Raw genomic sequence first — 9,015 nt, forward strand, 5'->3', positions numbered from 1 at the left:
TCTGCCTTGATATTCACAAGCATAATAATAATGAGCTACTTTTCCTATTGGATGAGCCGAAGAAAGTATATAAGCTAGCATCGCTTGGAATCTATTCTGAATATACCTTGAAGCTGACACAGGATCAGCAGCTATAAGTTCGCTAATAGATCTTTTATCGTTTTCCCAACCATTAGCTTCGCGTATGTATTCAGCTAATGCCGACCACATCCACTCACCAGGGCTTAAAGTAATAAAAAACGTAGCTGGTCCATACTCATTCATCATGCATTCTAAATCATTTCTAACCTGTTTCCAATATGCTTCAGTACCTCGCAAACGAGAAAAAATACTTTGTAAATTGGAATCTAATTGATCTTGTTCTAATTTTTCTGTGAGATCTTTTACTGTATATTTATAGCGTGGATTAACAACATTCAATTTATGAAAGATTCCAGCGCTGATTTGTCTTATGTTATTATTAAATAGCAAATAAAATAGGTACTGAATATTCAATCTAAACCGTGGGTGTTTAGATGTCAATCTTGCTCTTATATAATCATAATCCCTCAAACTTACAGATCTTTTTTCATGCTGCCCATACATTCCATAAGGATACAAGTCTGGAAAACATTTTAAATCTAAATCTTCGGCACGGACATCTAAAGCAGTAGCATATATCTGGAGCATCTGATATAATTTTGAATCAGTTTCATTAATTCTTTTTGTATGTAATGGATAAATAGTATACTGTTCATAATATGGATCTGACTGAAACTTCTGTGTTAGCAATGCAGCTATTTGCGGTTTTTCATTTATGTTTGTTTCCTGATCAATTTTGTCACCATTTTGATTAGCTATATTGTTATTTTCAGTATCGTGCTCATGCACATTATTTTGTGTATTATCATTTTCATTATCTGCAGCCAAATCTTCATACTGTAAATTAAGATTTTCAAGAATGTCTTTAATTTGTTCAGGACAAGACGGTATCTGTATATTAAAATACAAAGGATTCCAACGTTTTAACCAATGCAAAGCATGCCAAATTTTCTTAACATCGACATAATCTTCCCAAATAATTTTTCCCTTTGTCGGATTACCTCGTATTAAAATAAACATTTCATGATTAATGTTTAGAGGATCGGTATCTGGACAAATTTTTTTCAAAGTTTCCTCTAAAGGTAACGGTAAATGAAAAGTTCGACCTGTCACTTTATCAATTTTGCAATAATTAAGTAAATTTTTCTTCATCACGGTACCCATTTTAACAACTGTTTGGAAAGCTTTGGCTCGTTGTATCAACATTTTTTCATAAGTATTTAAAGTTTTGATTTCATCAGGGATTTCTTTAACATAAAGTTCATTTAAAACACATGTAGATGGTAATGTATATTTTTTTAACTTACCACTACAGCTTTTACAAATAAATTCATTATTGAAATTTGGGGAATTGTATAATTCTTTTAATCTTTTCCAGTAATTTAGTTTTTCAGGAATATTAACATCGAGCAATTCTTCCACCAAATTCGTTTTATCGAAATATTTATCAACAGATTCTATACTGCGCTCACAACAAAGCTTTTCACAAGAAACGCAAGGAATTTTAGGTGGATCCATATCTATTTTTGTGTACGCTTTTATTCCCTCGCTATGTTTGTCTTTTATTTGAGTTTCGTTTAAGCAAATTTCATACTTAGTGCTATTAATCAATATTGCTGCTTGTTCAGCATTTAATGCAATATTTTTCAATTCCTCGATATCAATATTATTCAAAGCACTTTCGATTTTTTCAATTTGTTTGTAATTATCAATTATTTTATATAAAAATCGTTTGATAGTGCGGAGTTTTGGATAATGGACGGATAAAATGTTTAATTTTAAAAATTTTGATGTGCATGACAAAGGTTTACTATAACAAATAATCGGATGGCCTTTTTTCTCTGAATTATGAGATTGTGCTGAACAATTATCAATTGTTTTCAAAAAATTGTAAGCATTGATATATGTAACATCGATTAAATTTTGAAATAAATTGTTAAGTTCATTCAATACATCCGGATCAACTTTTTTACAATAATCATTACATTGCCAAATTTTACTTTTAATATTTGATTCAATAGTCGGTAAAATATTCATTGTTTGTCCTTGTTCGTTCACAATAATATGTGTTTCTATTTTATCATTAATTTTTCCACTCGTGAAATCGTATGTTGATTCTCCAAAATATCCTTCCGAAGAAGAAGTATGTTTAGGTAAACCACATAAAGCAGTAAGTGCATAAGAACAGTTTTCGTCATCTATTATTGGTTCACCACCTAGTCTAGTTAAGGAAACTTCAATTTTTTCCTTAACATTAAGCAATTCTTTTTTTACTTTTGAAATATGATTATCTCGAACATAAAAAGCAGACATGACCAATTTATCAGCTTCTATCCTACGATCTAATACAGATGTACAATCTAATTTTTGCATAACATTTTGAATATATTTTTCTTTTGTTTGTATTAAATTTTTAGTAGACTGCTTTATCATGATAGATTTGTATTTCTTTGCTATTTTTTTAGCTATACTAGTTTTATTTGCAACTACGCTTCGTTTTAAGCTAATTTCGTGTCTCTTGGTTTTATTTCTAATCAAAATTTTGTTCTTATTCGATTCGTAATAGTTTTTCACGCTAGCTAATCGTTTCTCTTTATTTAAGTGATAATGTAATCTTCGCTTTTTCAAAATTTCTTCTTTATTTTCTTGATAATACTTACGTTTTCTTGATAATTTCTCAGCTCTGTCAATATCAAACTGACGAAGAAGTTGTGAAACAGCAGAAGGAGATTTTGATTTCTGTCGGATATTATTTTTCTTAAATTCATAGTAAGCTTTGTTGTTTTTTGACTTGTTTTCTTTGCTTTGCTTATAATGATTACGTTTTTTTGAAAGCCCGTTATCTTTTGAAATAGACTCTAAAAATGGTGGTTCATAATTAACGTCACTTTCAATATTTTTTGAATTTAAATCCAAATAAACAGTAGATAATTGACTTTTTTTTTCATTATAACTGTTACAGTCAGATGAAAAATTAATGTTTGATTGATTAGCAGGTAAGGAGTGTCTTAAACTGCAGTTGTTAAAAAATGAATTTGATTTTGAAGAGATGCTTTTCTCTGTTAGTCCAACTTTTTGTGAAATTGGGTTATCTTGAACCATTTTCTGTGTACTGCATATTTTATTATTAATTGCATACAACTGTTTTTCATTAATATGTGAGTTATTATGTACCGAGGCCTTACCTACGTTTGTATCATTATGTTGTTTATTAACAGTGAAAATATTAGATTTAGAGAAATTGTCAATGTGCCGTTCATGTTGTTTTTCAGCTTTAATAATTGGCACTACATTAATGGACGGTTCCTCTATTTTTTCTAAAAACAATAAATATGCATCTTTGGCATACAAAGGCCATAAGAATTGCTTCAGTTCTGAATCACTCACTTTTAACCATTTATTTTTGTCACGTAGCATATTTGTGTAATGACCATGGTAAAGGCTGTCGCCATGATGAAATATAACACTTATAACTTTGAAATAATTATTATTTATTGAAACTGTTTCATCTGGCACATTTTTAATTTTTAAATTAGTATATTTTGATGGCTCACCGTTCTCGTTAATTTTAAATAAGTTCAGTTGCAAAATTAAAAGCTCATTATCTGTAGTCAATTCCGTCTTCTCAATTTTTTTATGTTGACATCCATTGTTACAAGTAATGTCTGTAACATTCCAACTTCCTACATTATAATTCACGAGGTCTTGTAAACTTAATATCTCCTCATTTTGTGGAAGTGCCAAAGGAAATATATAGTTTAGAGTAGGTTTTAAAAAATTAGTTTCATTGCAATCGGGACATTTTAGAACAGTATTCAATTTATGATTCAATAGATCATGTAAAATAATAGATTTCTCACACAGATGCATAATAAATTCAGCAACATCCTGTTGAGCTCTAATGGTATACTGCTTATGAGTATATGCTCTAAGAGCAAAAACATCAACAATCTCTTTTCTGATATAATTTTTGAAAAAAACATTAATCCCTGTTAAATCTAAAGTTTCATTGAATCTCAGTCTTATAGGTTTACAGTGCAATAAGCTTTGTAAAGATGAGTTTGCATAACAAGATACGCTATCATTATTTAGTAGCCCAACAACATGAACACAATCATTAGATATATTAGGACGAACTTTAGTCATTACTGAACAATATTTGTTCTGAAACGTGTTATTTTGTAGTACCGTGCTCTGCACTTGACCAGCTTTTGTGCTAAGAGATTTTAATAAAGAAGTTTTATTTGCTTGTCTTTTCAAAAAAGGTTGTGAACTTATATGCTTGTTATTGTCAAAAATTATAGGGAAATGGGTAATGAGATTATTTTCAAACATTTCATAAAGATGTTTACGTAATTTGAGAGAATCATAACAAATTTTAGCAGGATTTTTTTGGAAAACCAACGACGTTGCAAATGCTATTGCATAAACACCGCAATCATCAGAATTTGGTTGATTCTGCACTGTAGGATAATAAATAGGAATTTGGTCAAAATATGGAAATAACTTTCTTAAAAATATTTGATTGCACTCGTGCAAATACTTTTTATTTAAAGAATCATATATAAAAATAGATTTGGTATCATAGTAACAACAAATCCAATGACCATTAATACATTTATTACACAAATCATCACAGCTATGTAATATTTGGACATGGAGAACGTTTCGTGATATAGGTTTTATACGGCTCGAATTAGGATCAAGCATTACATTTGTAAGATACAACGTAGAACGTGGTTCAAAAATAGTCTCATTAGACAGCATGCTATGAAATTTATCAATATGTGTATCCTGTAACCGAGATCCATCAAGAATTCTTGACATTTCATCATTTTCAAGAACAAATATTTTTTTTTGTTTTTCCATTTCAAATAATAAAAAACACAGAAATTTATTAAAATTTTAGAACATACAAAACTAAAAATGGGCACACGAAGCTGCCAACGTATAGGGGCGCACGAAGCTGCCAATGTAGGGGCGCACGAAGCTGCCAACTTAGGGGCGCACGAAGCTGCCACCGTAGGGGCGCACGAAGCTGCCAACTTAGAGGCGCACGAAGCTGCCAAATCAGAGGCGCACGAAGCTGCCAACTTAGGGGCGCGCGAAGCTGCCAAGTTTGGGATGCACGTAGTTACCAAAATGATTATGGTAGAGACTTGATGGCGATCCAAACCCTGAAAAAATAAATTATATATCAGTAGTGACAAATTATTCAATTGATTATTTTGAAGGATTTATGAGCGAAAATTAAAAAAAAAGTAGCTTACTTTCTCTCAAATGATATCTTCCGTTTATTTCGATCCAAAGTATTCCTGTAAAAGTTTTATGAATGATGTAATGAAATAAGACATACTACTTTATACGAAAGAACTACATAATTTATAATGTTCATAAGACAAAATATTTTTTAATTAAACAGTTCATGATAAATTACATTGTACATTATGGTGTCCCTTATTTAGAAAACTACCTCTAGCGACTATAATCCTGGTAATATGGATTTTTCAAACTTAAAAGTTTTTTTTTTTCAAGGGAAAAGTAGGACTCGTAGAGGCACCTGTTAGAAGGGCCAAAAAAATTTCAAAAAAATTGAAAACATTTTTTGATCTGAGCCCGGCGCTCTTCGCTAGAGGCGGTTTGGTAAATAAGGGACACCCTATTGTACATGTACATATTCTTTAAGTAAAGCTAACCATAAATTATAAAATAAAAAATGATATTTATTTTTGTATATATGTTAAATTATTTAATAAATATATATTAAACTATTGAATATACTCAGGTACACTTAAAAAAACTTTAAATTTGTATTATTTTATTTTTATTTCAATTCTGGGATCGAAGAGCCCTAAGACTTTACAAACAGGCTTGAAACACACATAATTCTGTTATCTATAATTTAAAGAAAATGTTAAAAATGACAAATATTTTGTTTAAAGTGTAGATAACTTTTTAAAAATGAACTTATTTGCAAATTCCCACACTCGGACCAGAATTATGTATATATTTCATGCCTATCTGCAAAGTTTTAGTGTTCTTCGATGCCCAGAATTAAAGTATGCGGTGAGTTAAAAAATGAAAATTATGAATTTTTGCCTTTGAAGTCATGTTTTACCTGGTAAATGGCATTTATAAAAATTTTAAGTTTTTTAAAGTGTACCTGAGTATATTCAATAGTTGATAATATATATTTTTTAAATAATTTAGTATATATATAATATACATATACATTACTTTTATAATTTAAGGTGGTTAGGCTGTTATAGTCCACTACCCGATCTTTACAGTATTTCTACAGGTATGTCAATAAACAACATTTAACTAATGATCACAGATAATATATCCATTCGAATTTATCAATGTCAATTTTCTTCATTCGAAAGTAACCCTAATCCACAATATTTACAAAATGTATGTACTTATAATCTACCAGTATGTTTCATGTTTTTAACTGGTCCTAGTGATCAATCTTTATTTATTAAATTATAAAATGATAATGTACGACTATCGTGTAGATTATTGTTATTTTCTAATAAAATAAATAAATATATGGATGAATTAGCAGAGGTTAACGTTAAAATGTAATTTATGGAGCTGGCAAATTGATATGCGTCAAATAGGTAGTATTGGATTATAACAGGTAAAGATATTATATACAGTACATTATACATGTATATGATGTATATATTATACTCATCAAGATTACAACAAAAAGTTATGCTTATTATTTGAATGGTTGGTGATTTTCCAAAACTCTAGTCCGTATCTTAAATTCTAACCTCAACATATTGTTGTTCTACCTGCACCAAATTTGTTTTTTTCGAAATTAGAAATAATTGATTGAGATATATATACTGCCCATCATCCCACCGAGCAACCCAGCAGAAAAATTAACACTTGGGCACTTATAATAAGCCTCAATTTTCTAGCAAAGCACATAATCTGCTTATATACAATTTTCAAAAAATAAAAAGAAACTAGACTTATAATAATTATATAATAATTACTTACTTTGATACTAAGAAATATCCTTCTTCACACATGCACAGGAGTTTTCTCACGATTTTTTGTTGAGGAGGATTCTGGAAACAAAGAGATCCGCACCTAGCGATAGGCACCATTAAAATAACATGCCGATTTTAGTTTTACGTTCAGGTATATCCACCAGATTCGACTATATATATACCTGTATGTATTAGCTGATTATCCGCGATCCGGCAAACAAAGGTTGCACGCGCGCCATCTGCTAGGGGAGCGCCAAATTCAAATAGATTACAACTGTAGTGTAAATTAAACAACTTCATTATCTACTTATTTTAAAAAACACAGACAGACGGAGAAGACTAGTATACATATTTATTGATAGCTAAGTAATGTGTAATGTGTGCAGAATTATATTATAATTTTTAATTCATATATACTCATTTTAAGAAACACAGGCAGACAAAAAAGACTATTAAATCTAAAAATAATCCAGTTAAAATTTACGTACGATACATATATGATTTGTGTAAGATCAGTTTTTTAAAATAAAAAATCAATAAAATAATAATACCTGATGCACCTTTTCTAAAATGATGTCTACCGATGGAAAAGATATATGTATATAATAAAATATATGTAAAGATATATATATTATGTATCTACAAAAATGATGGAGTAAGGAGAAAATAAAAAAAAACATCATCTAAAAAATATAGTCCACTTAAGTAGGCTACAGTGCGTATGAAAAGAATGGTACACAAATAAATGTTTAAATAAAAAATCAGAAAATGTTTTAATTCATATATTGTTACATTATTTTAAATTAATTGTTATATTAACTTGTATATAGTTACAGCAAGATGTTTGTTCAAATTATTCACTTTTGAAATCATTTCCTCAATTTATAAAAATAACCAAAACTATTGTCACTTATTATTATAACTTCTTCGACATAAGTATAGGAAAATTAATAAAGAATTATTATACAAATGTTCCCTTCACTTAAAAAATCTTCTCTACTTCATTCGTCAACCAAATAAAGCCTGTTCTTATTTGATCCAGTCATTATCCGAGCACTGGGAAGGGCGCATCTGAGTGATCTATTTGAAAAATAATATATACATTTTAAATTATCGTTGTGAGATATAAGAATTTTTGTTTATAAGTATTATTATAAATATTTATTTTATGATTATTCAAGCTTAACATTCTTAATCATGACATTATTTCCTTACCCCAACAATACTATAAAATAGATTAACGTCTATCTCCATTGACAAAAATTCTAGTATCATGAGTAACGTATACAATTTTTGTAGAGTTCATCCAAAGTTAGTGCATGAGACACGCATCACTGATCAGTTTTCCAACAATCTCCAACAGTATTTTATTCACTATTGCCAGCAACTGTAACAAATTTAAAAATAAAAATTAGAATTTATCATAAAAATGCATGCACGTTAAGATGAAAACAGTAATTGAATATGATTGTGACAATTTATAAACTTGTTGAACGATAATGAAACACATAAAATGAAATACACGATGCATAAAAAAGAAAGAAAAAATACTTGTATGATTTGATTCTCAATAAGCCTTACAGATCATTTTTTGTGTGCGAATAAAAAATGTATATGCTTCTCTTTGTTATGATGCAAATATTATTGTTTTTACCTTACCTAACAAGGTCAACTTATCCACTTGACTCGCAGTAGTTACAACACCATGCAAATTATATTTTTTTGTATTACTTAGTTGCGCATGAACACATTTATCAGCTGTTGAATAATTGTCGTTTTGATTTATAAAATGCATACAGCATTTATGTCATTGAATTTGATTACTTATTACCTTTTAGAATATCCTATTACAATCCTAAAAAAAATACCAATAAAAATGACACAAAGTATTACAGTTCAATAATAATAATCAATAAAAAGGTATTAT

General features: G+C 29.2%; 1 long non-coding RNA gene across 1 annotated transcript; it reads right to left on the minus strand.

Moving 5' to 3' along the window:
- Positions 1–4,684: 4,684 nt before the first annotated feature.
- Positions 4,685–8,476, minus strand: LOC116417803. The gene is made up of 4 exons (XR_004228050.2): positions 8,304–8,476; positions 7,096–8,168; positions 5,352–5,396; positions 4,685–5,258 (listed from the first exon to the last, which is right to left on the minus strand). It is a non-coding gene; the product is annotated as an uncharacterized LOC116417803 (long non-coding RNA).
- Positions 8,477–9,015: the final 539 nt, after the last annotated feature.

The sequence above is a fragment of the Nasonia vitripennis genome (genome assembly GCF_009193385.2).
Source record: "Nasonia vitripennis strain AsymCx chromosome 5 unlocalized genomic scaffold, Nvit_psr_1.1 chr5_random0002, whole genome shotgun sequence".
NCBI lineage: Eukaryota > Metazoa > Arthropoda > Insecta > Hymenoptera > Pteromalidae > Nasonia > Nasonia vitripennis.